Below are 19,072 nucleotides of genomic sequence, written 5' to 3'. Positions count from 1 at the left end.
AAAATGCAATACAAAAATTGAAATGCAAGTTAGGGGGTTAGAAATATTTACAAGTGGTGGTTTAGGGAGGACTCCACCAAACTCTCATTCTTGATGAGATGTCAAGGGGGCATGTTCAAGGTGTTGTTGATGTTGCTCAACACCTTGAAGAAGTAATCAAAAGCTTGTTCATTGTTATGGTAGAGGTCCTCAATAGACCGTGGCCCTTGTTGTTGATCATGATCGATGGCATGCCCAATGTAGGGATTAAAGATCCCTTCAAATTCGTCGTCCCAAAGACCACAAACTTCATTGAGTTGATCATTGAAAATCTCTTGCTTAGATGGAGACAACTCTCCCAATTTCTTTTCTTGGCCAATGAGGCCATCATCTTCTTCCTTGGTTGATTTTGATGAGCTTTGCAAGCTCTCCTTGTCACAATTCACTTGCTCTTTGAATGGAGCATCTTCAACTTTCTTCCTCCATTGGAGTTCCGATTTCTTCCTTTCATCTTTTCGGCTATAATGATCAATCATGAAACATGGCTCATGCAAACGAGGAGCTCTCATGGTCTTGTCAAGATTAAAAGTTATGCTTTCATCTCCCACTTCTAGAGTGAGCTCTCCATGTTTCACATCAATCACCGCACCCGCGGTGTGTAGGAAAGGTCTTCCTAAGATGATTGGAATGTTGGAATCTTCCTCCATATCAACAATGACAAAGTCCACCGGGATGAAAAACTTCCCAATTCGCACGGGGACATCTTCCCATATCCCTAATGGTGTCTTCGTCGATCTATTGGCCATTTGAAGAGTGATATTGGTGCATTTAAGCTCTCCCATTCCCAACCTTTTACTCACCGAGTACGGCATGACACTCACACTAGCCCCTAGATCACATAAGGCTTTGTTGATCGTTGTGTCGCCAATGGTACACGGTATTGAGAAGCTTCCCGGATCCTTTAACTTTGGAGGTGAACTCCCTTGAAGTATTGCACTACTCACCTTAGTGAAGGCGATAGTCTCAAGTTTCCGGATCGACTTCTTCTTTGTGAGGATATCATTCATGTACTTTGCATAGGCCGGAACGTGATTGATTAATTCCGTGAAAGGAATTGAGACTTCTAAGTTCTTCACAATTTCCATGAACTTTCCAAGTTGATCATCAAATTTAGGCTTGGCTTAACGACTTGGAAAAGGAAGTCTAATCACAATGGGCTCCTTCTCTTTGGCTTTGTCTTCATTTTTCTTTGAACATTCTTCTTTTGATGATTCCCCTTCTTTGGGACTTTGCACAATTTCTTCCTTTTCACTAGCTTTCACAACTTCATCCTCAACTTGCTTCTTCGGTGCTTCATATCTTGTACCACTTCTCAAGTGAATGGCACTAACCGTTTCATGTCTAGGGGGATTACTTTGAGGTGGTAATTGCCCCTTTTGTCTTTGTGAGCTTGAAGATGCTAGTTGGGTCAATTGTGTTTCCAACATCTTGGTGTGAGCTAGAATGTTGTTTATGGTGGTGTCTTTTGCTTGGCTATCTTTTTGCATTTGGGTGAAAAATTCTTGTTGATTCTTTTGCATTTGGAGGACCGCTTTTTGGACATCAAAACCTTGGTCATTTTGGTGATTGTATGGATTTTGATTTTGGTAGCCTTGATTTTGATTGTAAAAGGGTCTTTGATTTTGATTTCTCATGGGTGGTGGAGTGTATGTTGTTTGAGGGTTTTGAACATTTTGGCTTTTGTATGAGAGATTTGGATGGAACTTGGTGTTTTCATTGTAAAAATTTGAATAAGGGGTACCACTTTTGTAAGCTTGGAAAGCATTAACTTGTTCGGTTGTTCCCCTACATTCACTTGAGTCATGACCCAAGGTTCCACAATTCTCACATATCCCGCTTGGGATTGATGAGGATGCCGTCATGGCATTGACATGATGCTTCGATGATTTTGAGTTTTCCTCAAGTCTAGCCATAGCTTGTTCAAACTTCAAGTTGATTGTGTCAATGTGAGCACTAAGTTGAGCACCCAATTGAGTAACGGTGTCCACTTCATACTTTCCTCCTCTAGTAGCCTTGCGAGGCCTACTATATTGTGAATTATGGACCGCCATTTCCTCAATCTTGTTCCATGTTTGATTGTCATCAACTTCGGTGAACATTCCATTTGATCCCATATTGAGAATGTTCCTAGAATCTTCATATAAACCATTCCAAAATTGTTGCACTAAAAACCATTCGCTAAGTCCATGGTGAGGACATGAGCGACAAATACCTTTGAACCGCTCCCAAGCTTCATACAAAGATTCTTCATCCCTTTGCTTAAAACCCGTAATTTGAGCTCTTAGCATATTAGTCTTTTCCGGTGGGTAGAAATTTTTGTAGAAAGCTAGAGCTAGCTTCTTCCAAGAATCTATTCCAAGGGTGGCCTTATCAAGGCCCTTCAACCATTGCTTTGCTGTGCCGATTAACGAAAAAGGAAATAAGACCCATCTTATTTGGTCTTGAGTCACGCCCGTTTGAGAGATAGCTTCACAATAATCGCAAAAGGTTTCCATATGAGAATGAGGGTCCTCACTAGGCATTCCCCCGAATTGGCTCCTCTCAACTAGTTGGATGAAGGCGGACTTGGCAATAAAGTTTCCGGTAAGATGTTGTGGGGTAGGAGTACCATTTGGTAAATCCTCCTCGGTGGGTATAGAGTGTGACGAGAATTTAGGCATTGTAGGTGGATTTTGTGTGGTATTGTTTAATGGGTTCTCTTCTCCTTCTATTGCGAAAGGATTGACAAACTCACTAGTGGGTTGAACAACTTCACCAACACCTCCCAAATTCCTCCTAACAAGTCTCCTATTATTCGTTAAGGTTCTTTCGATTTCACGGTCAATAGGTAACAAATCTCTTTGTAACCTTCTAGACATGCAAAATATCAAACAACTCGAAAACAATTAGAACAAACCTTGAGGAGTTTTACTTCCCCAAGGTGAAGAAGACACAACTAAAAACAATAAAAGAAATCTTAAATCAATTAAACACCGTCCCCGGCAACGGCGCCATTTTTGATCGGGTCCATTTCGTTTCACAAATTAAGCATATGTGGTCGTTGGTCAATGGTCGATACAAAACACAATTTATACTTCACAAACAACTCTACAATTAGTAAAGAGGCAAGTAAAGGTCGGATCCCAAGGGACGGGTATTGAAATGAGAATTCTATTGTAACTAGTAGTGTCTAAGGGGTGTCACAAATTGGGTTGATGTAGAAGGTTACTGAACTAAAATAGCAATGAAAATAAACTAACAAGGTAAATAAAATAAGGGGTGTAAACAATTGATTAAAGGCACTAGGGTGTCATGGGTTCATAGGGGGATCATGGGATATGATCATACAAACATGTTCTCAAATTATAAGCAAGCAATTATTGTTGTGATGGATTGAGTTGGGTTATATCTTACAATCCTAGGAAAGTTTGGGTCCCGGAGCCGAATCGATTAGATTGTACAACACCTACAAGTCGACTTAATCTTTCCTACTCAACACATGCATGGTCTAACAAGACTCGAGTTGGGTTATGTCTTACAAGTCAAGTTGAAGGGATAGAAGATGATAGTAAATGCAAGGATTCATAGGCTTAGCATTTCATCAAATATAACATGTGCATGTATTAAGATCAAAACAAGCAAGCAAATAAGATATGAAAGCATATTAATTTAAGCATGAATCATTCCCCATGTTGGTTTCCCTAATCACCCATTAAACCCTAGCTAAGAGACTACTCACTCATTATCATATTGATCATGCTAGAAAGGTTGTCAATCATACTAACATAATGAAACATGGTGAATAAATGAAAGTAATTAGCAATAATTAAAAAGGGATTAAGAGATTATACCTACTAATGATTCCAATAATAAAGCAAGAATAATAGAAGTACTTGAATCCTAGATTGAGAGGTTGTCAATCTCCCAATAATAACCCAAATAATCTTCAATTACCCAAAATAAAGTAAGAACAAGAGAGAGATTAAAGAACTAAAACTTGGATTAAAACTTGATTAATATTTGATTACAATATTGAAGAGAGATTTGATTGATATTAACTACACTAATTATTGATAAGAAGAACATGCTCCTCTAATTAGACTAATGGGGTATTTATAGTGAAAATTAGGGAGGATGCATTAGGGTTAACTAAGGGCTAAACTAGTAATTACACTTTTTAAGTTGAGCAAGGAGACTCCGGTATTCTCCGAGAGAAGGGCTTCTCTTATCGTGGCTTGAAGAATGAAAGACGTGCTGTACTGAAATCCGTGCGGATGGGAGTCGGGACGGCCGGATCTGGGCTGGAGAATCCGAGCGGATTCTTGGGCAAGACGCTCGGATTGGCGAGGGGGAATCCGAGCGGATTCCTTTGCGGGACGCTCGGATTGGGCTTGGAAGGACGAACGGATTGTGTACAATCCGTTCGGATTGTCCGGCAAAAGATCTTTTCTTCTTCTTTTCTTCCCTTTTCTTCATGAATTCCTTGGGGATTTCCTTGGGGACTCAAGGATCCTTTTCTCAACAATGCTCTTCTACTATGCTATGTACAAAGGCCTTCTAGTCTTGTCTCTCCTTGATGCTTGGTCATTGAATATGATCAATTTAGCCTTGTTTTGCCATGAAAATGCAAGATTCTTACTCCTTTCCTACCAAGGGATCAAAATCTCAAAGAATATGCAAAACAAAGAACTAAAGATAAGAAATGACCCAAATAGGCACTAAAAAGCATGGAAACAATGGTAATTCGGGGGCTAATTATGCGCCAATTATTGTTTATGAAACAATTAAAAATAGAATGAATAATTTATTATAAATACAAGATGTTGTAGTTTATAATCATATGACCCATTTTGGTACAAGTATTTATTAATTACTAGTTATTTTTGTATGTGACTTATTTTATTAATATGATGATTTTTTAATGTGTTAAAAATGTAGAGCTGATCAAATGGCCCAGGCCCGCTAGCCCGATTTTTCCACGGGCTTGGGCCTCGATTTTAGGCCCAAAAAGCCCACGGCGCGAAGCCCATGGCCCGATTCATTTAATTGGGTCGGGTTTGGGCCGATGTTAAAGCCCGAATTTTGGCCCGGCCCGGCCCGAATATATACAAAACTTCCGATTTCATGTATGATTTAAGGATGTAAATTAGTGTTAGTAAAAAAAATAACAAATCAGTTGCTATGTAGTTCATGAGCCGTACTAATTTTTTTACCTGTATTAGTGTTACAAGCCTTATGAATTTGCTTACCAATATTTATGTGATATCATTATTAGTGTGATAAGTCATTGATTTTGAGCCTAAGAACAACATATACTCTACTAAGTACTAAGTAGAACAATATAACAACGTAAAGTGAGCAAGGTGCTGAAATACGCGTTATGACGTAGCTAAAAATTTTGCACTTGGTTGTATGAGTCACCATAAACAAAAGGTACATGGAAGCTACTTTAAGTTTCTACTCCTTATATTGACAATACTAGGAAAAATTATATAGTTTTATACAAAACTTTTGCTAACAAATGCACAAAGTATTACATATTGAGGATTTTTAAATTTATTTGAAGAGTAAAGGTTATAAGCCCATATCGGCCCGAATTAGCCAGAAGCCGGCTTTTAGCCCACATGGGCCGGGTTTGGGCCAGCAAAATAGGCCCGGATATGTGGCCCGATCCGGCCCAACCCGCATGCTTGGGCTTAATTTAATGATTAGGCCCGGCCCGGTCCGGCCCATGATCACCTCTATAAAAATGCATTATAATGTAACATGTCATGTAACATGTCACATATGTCACAATTGACAAATGACAAAAATAAAATGGACCACCATGTTATATGGGTGACCGAAATTGGAGGGATTTTAGGGTTGTTTTTGTTTGAATTATTTTATTCTACAATCACAATCATAACCCTAGGGTGTAGGCATGCAAGGCTAAACATCTTGAGAAGAACAAACCTAAAACTAGGATTGCATGCCTAGTCTCTTGTGAAGAGAAAAAATGAAAAGCATTGGGCATGCTACCCAAGGCTATTATTTCGGCCAACCATAAGAAATAGAAGGAGTTTTCTCTTCTATTATTATTCATTCATTCTACAACTCAAAAAGAGTGTGTGATTTTGAGTGTGCTAAAAAAAAATTACTCTACACTTTGTGAAAGAATAAGAGAGCAAAATCTCACAAAATACCTCCTCTTCACCGAAATACATCAAGAGCAAATACAAATTATTTTTTGTCATTTTAAGGGAACAAATATTAATTCTAGTAATCAAATTAATATTTGTATTAAGAGTGATTTTCTTGGTACAATCCTTGAGGAGAGATTCTAAATTGAATCTTGTTCATCCATTTGGAAAGCTCAAAAACTAAGTAAGGTAGGAGACCTTACTAGTGCCTTAATAGCCGAAAATACATTTGTAAGGGACCAATTTTCTTCACTCTTGTATTTTGTTTTGCATGCATAAGATCCTTAAGTTTTTATGACTAAAACTTTAAACTAAAATATGTGAGATGTAAAATATGATTTCTTACAGTTTCCTCCTGCGGAAGAAAGATTTCCGCGTTTCTATTATGGAATAGCGGATTAATCTCGTTTCTTAATATTTTGTGTGAATATTACGGGAGATATTTGACTAAAGATCAAAAGATTGGAAAATATGGAATAGAAATATCTGGAACATTCCAAAACATTCTGACTCGGCATTTAGAAAATGAAGACGGTTTTTCTGACCCGGACTCCAAATGTACTCTAATTACTGCCAAGACGACCGTATCGGCACGTAGATGACAATTAAGAGGTAGACACAAGTGTTTGAGCGATCACTTGACGATAAACTTACGAACTGTCACAAATCGTTCCGTATACCAAACATGCGGCCCAATCATCACCGGGTGGTTTGCGGGAGGTGCAGAAATGAGGTATCTACATTGGTTCATTGCCCGGAGGAGTTGAAAGTGGAACAAGCTGCGTTCTACTTAAGAGAAGCGGCCGGTGAATGGTGGGATAAGGTTAAAGTGAGTGCTCGGGAGTTGTATATGAAGCAGGGGCTACCTGCGATACCTTGGGATAAGTTCAGGAAAGGGATGAGGTGTGAGTTTGTGCCAGAGCATGTGCGTAGTAAGCTGAGGGAAGAGTTCGATGATTTTAAGATGACATCTGAGATGACGGTTGCTGAGTGCTACCGCTAGTTTAATGAGAAGTCCAGGTATGCTGAGGACATGGGGCTGAGTGAAGAGAACTTGGCATTGAGGTTTAAGAAGGGGTTGACCCCCAAGATTATGGAGAATTTACCGGTGGGAGTTCTTACAGATGTGAAGGAAGTCTATGAGCGTGCTGGGAGGGCGGAGAGGTTAGTTGAGATAACCAAAGAGAGGGGTGCTGAGAAGAGAAAAGCTGAGAGCGAGGGAGGTGGTCAGTCCAGCTACAAGAAGGGTGGCCATAATCAAGTAAGAGCATATTCATCGGGCTCGGGGTTTAGTGCCGGGGCTTCTTACGGGCGTGGTCGTGGTGGAGGTGGTGTGTTCCTAACGACGAGGAGTTGAAAAAGATAATCATGACAGAGGCTCATTGCACACCATACTCGGTACATCTAGGCGGTGGCAAGTATATAAAGATTTGAAGAAGACCTTCTGGTGGACGAGGATGAAGAAGGAAACAGCTGAGTTTGTGGCTCGTTGTTTGACATGTCAGAGAGTGAAAGAGGGGCAGCGATGACCACAAGGTAAGATTCAGTTTCTTGAGGTACCTGAGTGGAAGTGGGAGTCCATTTCTATGGATTTTATCGTGGGTTTACCGAAGAGTCAACAGAGTAATAACATGATATGGGTTACGGTGGATCATCTGACCAAGTCAGCTCATTTTGTGCCAATGAAAGATACATGGACCAAGATACAGTTAGCTATGGCTTATCGAAAAAACGTCGTTCGATTGCATGGGGTGCCTAAGGATATAGTGTCTGATAGAGATTCGAGAATCATCTCACGGTTTTGGAAAGAGTTGCAGGAGTCTATGGGAACAACCTTAAAGATGAGTACAACATTTCATCCTGCGACAGATGGCCAGAAGGAGAGGACCATCAAGACTTTAGAGGACATGTTGCGAGCTTGTGTTATGGATTTTGGTGGTAGCTGGGAGCAGAGGTTGGATTTGATTGAGTTTTCCTACAACAACAGCTATCACACCAGTATTGGCATGGCACCATTTGAGGCTTTGTATGGGAGGAGGTGTAGGAGTCCGATTTGTTGGGACGATAGTGTTGAGGCAGTGGTTTAAGGACCAAAGATGATACATGAGATGGTGGAACAGTTTAAGCTGATCAGACAGAGGATGAGAGCGGCCCAGGATCGACAAAAGAGTTATGCAGATCTCCATCGTCGGGATATAGAGATTCAGGTTGGGGACAAGGTACTTTTGAAAGTTTTTCCTATGCGTGGGGTCATGAGATTTGGTAAGAAAGGGAAGCTGAGCCAGAAGTTTATAGGACCATATGAGATTTTGGATCGGGTGGGTGAGGTTGCTTATCGGTTAGCTTTACCGTCTGCTTTGAATAGAGTGCATAATGTGTTTCATGTGTCTCAGCTACGGAAGTATGTTAGTGATCCATCACATGTGCTAGAGGTTGAGAACATCGAGCTGGATGAGTCCTTGTCTTATCTTGAGGTACCAAAACAGATTCTTGATCGAAAGGTTAGGAAAACTAGACATGGTGACACAGTGTTGCTTAAGGTTCTGTGGTCGAACCATGAGGTTGAGGAGGCTACATGGGAGGCGGAAGAGGCTATGAGGGAACGGTATCCGTCTCTTTTTTATCAGGTATGTATGGTTACGAGGACGTAACCTTGTTTCTTTTAGGGGGGTAGAAGATGGTCGCGTAGAGTTTTTGCATGATTTCATAGAGTTTTGTATGTCTTATGTTTGTTTTGGTACAGTTAGTAGCTGTCTTGAGTCAGCTTGAGTTTTGTTTTGAGAGGTGTGATGGGAGGTTGGTGTTGAGTTTTGTTTCTGTTGTTTTGTCGGGAAGGTGTCGGTGTGTTTGTTTTTGTTTGTGGTTTGAACTTCGGGGACGAAGTTCTTTTTAAGGAGGGAAGACTGTAATACTACGGTTTTATGTGTCTTGGGGTACTCTATCGAGTGGGGCTTACTCTGTCGAGTAAGTATGGTTTTACGCAAAACAGTAGTCTGCCTGATGGGTACTCGATCGAGTAAGCTTGGCACTCGATCGAGTAAGGGTCAGTCGATCGAGTAAGTGACTTACTCGATCGAGTAAGTCGGTTAACGGGTGATGTTTGACGGGTTTTGTTAATAATGCGGGAATGGTATATAAGGCCTTCGTCACTTTTATTAAAACACTTTTCAAAACCTAAAAATTTCAAGAGAAGATTAGAAGTTATGTTGAATCATCCTCGCCGCATTATTAGCAAATCTTGGAGCTAGGAGTGTCGGTTTTCGTCATTCTTTACACCTTTGTGATCCTTGCGTCGTGGGTAAGCTCTACAAATCATTTTTATATCGTTTGGTTAATGTTGGTTAAACCCTAATTTGGTGATTTGGGGGTTTTGGTGGTTATGTGATTATGGTAGTAATAATATGTATGTATGTATAGGAGGAGGGTTCGTTGAGGAGAGATTCTGATTTAGCTGTTTCATCGTCTGATTCCGTGTTGCTTTCCAGGTAGGGTTTTCCTACTCATTATTAGTTACATAATGTGTGGTGATGGTTGTTGTGATTAAAGATTGATTGTATTGTTAAGTTGTTAGACGGTTGTTGTTTTCATACTCTTGATTGGTTTGTATCTGTCTGTGATCTTTGGGGCGCGTCCCTGGCTGAGTGGAGTCACTTGCGGGAGTGGCTTCACGCCCTTGGTTCGCCCTTTGTGGAACCCGCCACAGGAGGGGATGAGCAGATTAAGGAAACTTGGGTTTATCGCTCAATGGTGATGAGCGGGGATTTGGTGGGTACGGATGCGGTCCCCCACTGGCGGTGTGGAGTACTTGTTGCGATGGGTACTCTGGCAGGACTACACACTTTAGTGTGTAGTCAGTTGTGTGGAGATTGGTTATGGAGACTGGAGAATTGTTGTGTTGTTGAGTTGTTTATGCACTTGTTCGTTGTGGCTTTGTTTAATGTAATTAATACGGACCTCGTTAATTGTTTTAAAAACTGTGGTGATCCATTCGGGGATGGTGAGCAGTTATTGAGCAGGTATGGTATGACGCGTATGGGATAGCTGGGATGAGTCATCACGTGGCAGTTAGAAGTCTTCCGCTATGTCAGGCGATGTTTTGTAGTTTTGATAGTTATACTAGTAGACCGTTTTGAGTACTTTGTATTTCAGTTTAACAGCTTTGGAGTTGACATGTAATCACTTTAATCCACATTTACTTTTAAATATGTTTCGTTATTGTCTTATGATTATCATTGCCTCGGGTAACCGACATGGTGACGATTCCATACCTTAAGTGGTCCTGGTAAGGCACTTGGAGTATGGGGGTGTCACACCCACTCTGTCCTCATCCGGTGAAGCTTTTGTTTTACATGTTTGAAACCTGTCTTAATTGGAATGTGATGTTCTGCAATATCCTTGTTGATCCCTTTCATGTCCTTTTAAGACCAAGCGAATACGTCTTTGAACTCGTGTAGGATGTCGATGAAACTGGCCCTTTCAGTTGGGTCTAGGGTCGTCCCTATCCTAAGTTCTTGGGTTTCTAATTGTTAGGTTCATATACCTCTTATTAGACTCTTCTAATAATGAACTAATTAACTTCTTAATATGTATTCTTTAGATCTAGTGTATGCATAACAAAATAAGAGATTAATAAGGGAAAACAATGTCCCTTACATTGTTAAGTGGATCGAAATAAGGGCACAAATAAGGTCACCTTCCTTATTTGATCTTGAGCTATAATAAGTTGGATGATCCTCCAAAATCCCAATGTAGAGATCTTCCTTTGATTGCACCCAAGACTAATCCCTTAACCTAGTATATTAATTAAATAGATTAATATAGTAGTACCCTTGAAATAATTCTAATAATATACTTATTACTACACGAGTAATTTTGTATTGTGTTTTAGAATTTTGATGAACAATTTCTAAGTTTTAAAACTTGTTTTGTGAGAGGTAGAGAGAATATGGAAATATTTGCATGTAGAGTGAATGGTAGTGAATAAAGAGAACAAAATTCTCTTAATAAAGACAGGAGGAACCGGTTGGAGCATGGCAAATAGGCCAAAAATTGGCATCTTCCTTTTTGCTTTTGGCCTTCACAAGAAATAGGTGTGTAAGGCATAGGTAGTGTAGGTTTGATTAATCTATTGTTATCACATAAAATAACATAACCACAACCCACTACTACTCCCTCCATTTCGGTCCACCTCATAAAATGGACTACCATTTTATTTTGTCAATTTGTCATTTGTCACAAAATATGTCACATGTAGTATATTACACGTTATTAATTAATTTAATGCATATTTATCAAATAAATATCATTTTATAAATTAATTAAATCACATACAATAAATTGACTAGTGATACTTGATCACATAAATAAAATGGGTCATATAATTATAATTCACAACACCTTGTAATTATAATTAACCATTCATTCTTATCTTTATTGTTTCACAAACAATAAACAATTTTAGTAATAAAATATTTCAATTACTAAAATAAATCTTATTTAATCCCATTACAATAAGATATGAATATTCTCTCTCACAAATGAATTATTCAATTTTAAGGAATTGATTAACTTGTATCGTCATATAATTAATAAATTTATCTATTAAGGGAATTGTCCTTTAGGTGTGACCTTAAGGGGTCAACTGATCACCACCGTCAAACGACAGTAATGTCTAACTCTAGTTAGCTGATCATTACTGATAAATGTTGATCAGTTGACTATATAAATGAATCATCCCTCACGTATTCTTAATATGGGATTTAAACATGTGATCGCACTAGTGTTGAGGACACATACTCCAACAATCTCCCACTTGTCCGAGACAAGTGTGCGTCACTAATTCTCTTGTCCTATTAAGTGGTGGAGCTAGGGGGGGGGGGCTAGCAGAGGCGGTCGCCCCCCCAGGCGAATGAAATTTTCGAAATTTTAAGTTAAATATTTCGAAATTTGTTTGAGGGTGCCTTATGAAATTAGTCGTTCGCCCCCCTAAGTTCAAATCCTGGCTCCGCCACTGCCTATTACAATCTCCCACTCAATGCAAGGTGTCTCACAGGTCGTACTTGCATTTGATCATATCTAGAGTGGTTTCCTCGATCTGGAGTGTAACTGTCTGACCGGAGTTATCTACCATAGATACTTTCCGAGCGTGGCCACGCATTTCCAGTTCACTACTCCTCAAGTGGCCTTGAGATTTCAAACAACCCTGACAAAAGGTGGACAATTCCTATTACACTATTCCCTTTGTTTAGCCACAGTTCATCATAACCCAAAATATACTCATTTGACCTCATTTACGACAGTCGTAGAGCATAAATCAAAGCTAATCAGAAATTTGTGCCAACTTGGGCGAATAGTCTCTAGTCAAAAGAATTGACTCATAAGAATACTATAGCAGCTCTTGCCATGACCAGGCTTTATGAATTACCAGAACTCTATAAGCGGTCACTGCCCGACAGTGTCCCATACAGTCTGTCTATGTGATCGACTAGTCATCCCATACGACTCCATGGCACTTGAACTTGCCATCAATCGCATCACACTCTAGTCACTTCGAGACGTCACCTCCTTTAAGTAACCAGGGGCGTATACTATGTCAATCCAGTTCACTTTAATGGGGTCCAATTTGTCTCAACAACCCATTTGGATTTAACAAAGTAATAGATGAGTTTAATAAAACTCAAACGATACATGTGATTATCATATATGAATAGTCAATACGCTATTACTACTTAATATCTCATAATCACTAGTGTACCTTTTTACACTAGTTAAAATGCAATAAAAGCTTGGCAAGTGGATATACCATGTATCCATATAATCCAACTTTATGAATTGCTATTTCCTTTTATTCAATGTTATTTCTAACAACTTGAATTTATCTCTAAGTATTTGTCTAGTCTTCTTACTAAACTTGGGCTCTTTGACTTGAAAGATGCTCCCACTATTATCACATAACTTGTGATAAAGTCTATGGTAGAGGAATCTACTTTCATTCACTACATTGACCATTTTATCACAATTTATTTAGATTCCTTTTGTAGAATTTGCAATGTACAAAACTAAAACACTTTTCTAGTCTCTTACTCTTAATTCAATAAAACAGCCTAGGATTTCAACAAATCCTTATCGATTTGGAAACTAAAGTTTGTGCAACCCTTCAACACATAACTTAGTTTATCATCCAAACATATGAACGAATCCCTAATTCTTCTCAAGAATTCTTAAGGATGTTCTTTAAGGCTTTCACAAGACCATCTTATGAATTAACTTGTTATTGACTTAGCATGCTCTAAGCATATGTTACATCATGGCATGTGCGTCTGTTTGCATACATGATCGTTCCAATGGCGGAAACATTAGAAATCGTCTTCATGTAATCAATAACTTAATAGGTTCAGTGAACGACTATGACTCCATCATAGCAATTCCACTTTCATCAACATGAATAACCTACTCAACCTTGTTGATGTTAAACAGATATGAAAGATCTTATCATCATAAGCCTCTCAACTCTATCCCAATATTCTCTCACATAGATTCGGTAATCTAAAATATATTGCACCTTTTCCTAGTCTCCCAATCACTCTTGACAGAAGAGAGCATTGGTAAATTATTCTCAATAAGTAATATGTCTTCAACATATAAGACATGGGAAAATAATTCTAGCTCCCACTTAACTTCATGTATAATCATGATTCTTCAATCAAGTGAATGAAACCATTCTCAATTATCACATGAACGAAAAATATAATCCGTTGACGCTTGCTTAATACCATTCTAGGATCACTTAAGAAAGCTACGCATAATATGTTAGGATTCTTAGATTTTCATAAAAGGTTTTGTGTTCCAAACACTTCCTTCTCTAAATTCCCATTTTAGAAAAGCGAAATTTTAATATCATTTTCCATTCTTCATCAAAATGAAATGCGGCGATTCCTAACATGATTTATCTTGATTAAGATATTCATGTCAATCTATGCATTTTAGTACTCTAAAGCTCTATTTACTTTAAAGAGACCCTCGCCTTAAAGTAAATCTACTCTTGAGTAACAATCTTTGGATTGTATTGTTATGGCTTGTATGCAACAAGGTCGATTTGGGATAAGGTCATAATACCATTGCTTTCAAAAAGCAACATTTTAACAAGAAGACATGTGTGCTAAACTCCCACTGAGCTATACTCCCACTCTATCTTTATAGATTATTGTTCTATTACTTTCACAAAGTAACACATTAACTATAAAACATGTTTGTGAGGATCTAATCTACTCCCACTCTATCTCTTAGAAATACCTCTATCTTCTTAAGAGATAGCTTTGTGAGTTACAAACATTCATATGGTGGAGTATTAGAAGTTGCTTTAGACTGACGCATTAGCTCATAAAAGACCAGCCCTATCATGACAGTTTGATTCATGTAATATGCGAGTCTGATCCATGTCATTTGTTATATAGACTCTCTATTTTAGGTATCTCCTGGTTGACCATCCGTTTAGAATAATGTGTCGGTTTTGTATCGTAAATTCCCTATTATATGAGTTCAACAGCTCAACATAACTTTATAATTGATCTTACATAAGTAAGTTGTTACTTTTAGTAACAATGGCATAAGGAAAATCAAATTCATAGCTTATGGACATATAATGATCTAATCATTATAATTGTTTATTTGATCAAATTAAGTCGATAATCTTATGTTTCACAATGCAAGTAGTGTATGATGATTATTTTAGAACAAACGATAGGATAAAGTAAGTGACTTGGGTTGCAAACCAAGTCACCAATATCCAAAATACAACCATTGTTTACAGGATACAATCAGATTTCCAAGTCAAACGAGGAAATCAAAATAGTTCTAAAATCTCAAAACACAACATGAAAATAAAGACAAAGCAATATAAAGCCAAGCTTCCATAGATCTAGCACCATGGGCGGCTACATCTAGCTTCCCTCAAGATCTTCTAGGCTTGCTTTTCTTTGCCCTTGTCCTTGCTAGGATGCCTTAATTACAATAAAAAGGGTAATCATCACAACTTGTATCAAAATACCAAAGTTGAGATCGAAACATAAAAGATAGGGATCATTATATACCTACTGGAATGACCCTTCCAGCTTTAATATCGCCTAGATATTTTGAACAATATATCTTCCAATGCCCAACACCACAACAATAGTGGCACTTGTTCCCGGACGGGGTACTGTTCTTGGGCTTGGAGGAGCTAGCTTCACAAGCCTTTCCGTTGTTCTTGTAAGGAGTTTTCTTCTTTCCCTTATTGCCACTTTTCTTGAAATTCCCTTTGCCCTTATGATTAACATTGAGTATATCCTTGGTGGTGCTAACACTTAGCCCCATGTCCCTCTCGGCTTGCACAAGCATTTTATGCAACTCATCAAGGGAAACTTTCTTGTTTTGCATATTAAAATTCACCCTGAATTGAACATATGCCTTAACTTTGTTTAAGGAGTGAAGAATTCGATCAATGATGAGTTCCTCAGGAATCTCTACCTTTTGCAATTTTAAGGTCTCAACATGCTCCATCAACTTGAGCACATGAGGCCTAACGTTTTGGCCTTCCTTTATGTTGAGATCAAAGAATGCGGATGCCGCTTCATATTGAATGATCCTCGGAGTTTGTGAAAACATGGTCACAAGCTTCGTATAGATCTCATAGGCGGTGCTAATCTTTATAGCACTCCTTTGGAGTTCGGCCTCCATTGCAAAGATCAACACATTTTTGATCGCGGCCGACTCCTTTTGGTAAACCTCATAGGCTTGCCTAGCAGCGGTGGTAGACCTAGCATTAGGTTCGGCGGGAGAGGCCTCGGTAAGGTAACGAAGCTTGTCGTCACCCTCCGCGGCCAAGCGAAGTTGCGCGTCCCAATCGGCAAAATTGGACCCATTCTTTTCTAACTTAGAACGAACCATGAAGGATCGGAGCCATGAAACATTAGTGAGTGTGTTGGAGCTAGTGGTTGCGGATGTGATTGGAGTTGCCATTGCAATTGGGAAAACGATTTTGATTACAAAATAGGAAGTGAAGGAATTAATAAACATCTATCGTTTTAACAATACTTGTGAACATTTTAAACAAGTTTTAAGCATTTATATAGTGACCTCTACCCAACTATTATAAATGATCCCGAGATCCAAATTCATATTAATTCGGGCACGGTGAGCCGATTCATCCCTTATCAATATAATTCGGCGGATTAACTCTTCAATCGATTCTACTCCTAGAACTCTCGGTCGATAAAAATTACATTAATATTTATCTTTAGCCCGGAACACATGCGACTACGGTCACGAATACTTCCGTTGAGCTCAATCCGAATTTCAATGGAATAATATTTTATTACCCACTTACCCAACGTAACAAGTTTAGCACCCCGGTGAGTCGACCCTACTTTCTTATGAAATTGGGACTCATGGTTTCTACTATTTGGTAAGGCTAATTCTCAATTATTAATTAGTGAGAGGTCGTGTCAATTTATTATCTATCACGTTTTAAGTGAACTAAAGCGGTGAACTACGATAATTATAATTGACACGGTCGATGACTCGATATGATATGTATGTGTTGTTATGGCGATTTGGCAATGCATGCAACATATTAAAATAAATGCAAAGCAGTAATAATAAATTCCTAGTATGGCCTTCCTAAAATAGAAAATCAAATAATCTATTACATATTCCGAAACCAACTCCTTTGGTCCCTTGAATCTTCAAGTGGCACGCCTCCCAATATCACGGTCTTCGTCGGAACACCTTTCTGAATGGCACCGTCTTGAAGAAACTCCATGATATTACAAATAATAATAAAATACAAATCTATTCCTATTATACATTTGTAATATGAAAAAACTAGTAAAAATAAAAGACATTCAACAATTGAAATATGAAGTATTATAATATGTATCTATCATGCCAAATTATGTGCCAAATCGCCCTATTTAACTTATATCGATTATATAACCCGGTTTTATGAAAATGCGTGATAATAACTTCTTAAAATCACAAATTAACACTTAAATCACATTTAAGCTCAAGTTAATTATCCTAACACTCTTAGGACTCAAAAATTAGTCATCACTCAATTTTTTACAATAATTCAACTTGATTTAATTTTATACTCATTTTTGACCTTAAAATCATAACATTTATGAAATAAATCCAAATTGAATTACAATAATTTGAAAATTTGAATTTTAAATTTTTGAACATTCTGGAATATTTCCATGACACTCATAATGTCAAAAATCATGGTTAAAATTTTTGAATTAATTTCGAGAAAATATAGTTGCAATTTATCGGTTTTATCTCATAAAATATCTAAAGTATACAAAAATTAATACAATCAATTTTACAACTTTATATCTGATAATTGGGATATTAATTCAACCTAAAATAATTTTCTCATGCCATGAAATTCGTTTTAGCTATTTATGCTAAAATAGTCAATGTTTATGCCATTTTTACACTAAAAAATCATAAATCATGCTAAATGAAATCATTGCATTTCAAAATTTACATACAGTGTGTAAATCATGCATGTGACAACATATTAAAATCTCATGGCATGGTTTGAAGTTTAACTATATTTAACTATTTTACCTCTTTTAATCCATTTTTATCTCATAAAAATCATAAATCATGCAATATTAATCAAATTAACACGAGATTTTACACACAATTTTAAAAACATGCATGTGAGGTCATATAAAATGTTCAAGTTCAGAAACTAATTTTAATCAATTTTAGTCATTTAACCTTCATCTATGCCATTTTTATCACATAAAAATCATAAATCAAGAAATATTAATCACATTAATATGAAATTTTACATACAATACATAAAATATTCATGTGAGGTCATACTAAAAAATCACGGCCAGTAGTGAAGGTTAACTTATTTTAGTGAATAAAAATTCATTTTACTTATAAAAATGTAATTATTTCACTAAAAATCATTAAAATGAGCAATAAAATACCATAAATCATAAAAATGACCTAAAAATATTTTAGGACCAGAATATATAACATGCATCATGATTTCGTGACTTACTCTTATAAATCACAAATTTTTAGTTTTATATGTTAACATTTTAACTCGGAAAAACAATAACCGATTATGCATGTAACATCCTATGCTCTGATACCAATTGTTAGGTTCATATACCTCTTATTAGACTCTTCTAATAATGAACTAATTATCTTCTTAATATGTGTTCTTTAGATCTAGTGCATGCATAACAAAATATGAGATTAATAAGGAAAAACAATGTCCCTTACATTGTTAAGTGGCTCGAAAATAAGGGCAAAAATAAGGTAACCTTCCTTATTTGATCTTAAGCTATAATAAGTTGGATGATCCTCCAAAATCCCAATGTAGAGATCCTCCTTTGATTGCACCCAAGACTAATCCCTTAAACTAGTATATTAATTAACTAGATTAATATAGTAGTACCCTTAAAATAATTCTAATAATATACTTATTACTACACTAGTAATTTTGTATTGTGTTTTAGAATTTTGATGAACAATTTCTAAGTTCTAAAACTTGTTTTGTGAGAGGTAGAGAGAAATATGAAATTATTTGCATGTAGAGTGAATGGTAGTGAATAAAGAGTTTCTTAATAAAGAGAGGAGGAACCGGTTGGAGCATGTAGAATAGGCCAAAAATTGGCATCTTCCTTTTTGCTTTTGGCCTTCACAAGAAATAGGTGTGTAAGGCATAGGTAGTGTAGGTTTGATTAATCTATTCTTATCACATAAAATAACATAACCACAACCCACTACTACTCCCACCATTTCGGTCTACCTCATAAAATGGACTACCATTTTATTTTGTAAATTTGTCATTTGTCACACAATAT

The 19,072-nt window shown here is 37.4% G+C and overlaps 1 non-coding gene across 1 annotated transcript; it reads left to right on the top strand.

Moving 5' to 3' along the window:
* Window positions 1-2,220: 2,220 nt before the first annotated feature.
* On the top strand, window positions 2,221-2,327 carry LOC141616373 (small nucleolar RNA R71). The gene has a single exon (XR_012530725.1). It is a non-coding gene; the product is annotated as a small nucleolar RNA R71 (small nucleolar RNA).
* The last annotated feature ends 16,745 nt before the right edge of the window (window positions 2,328-19,072 follow it).

The sequence above is a fragment of the Silene latifolia genome, chromosome 11 (genome assembly GCF_048544455.1).
Source record: "Silene latifolia isolate original U9 population chromosome 11, ASM4854445v1, whole genome shotgun sequence".
NCBI lineage: Eukaryota > Viridiplantae > Streptophyta > Magnoliopsida > Caryophyllales > Caryophyllaceae > Silene > Silene latifolia.
This window is presented reverse-complemented; position numbering and strand designations above follow the sequence as displayed.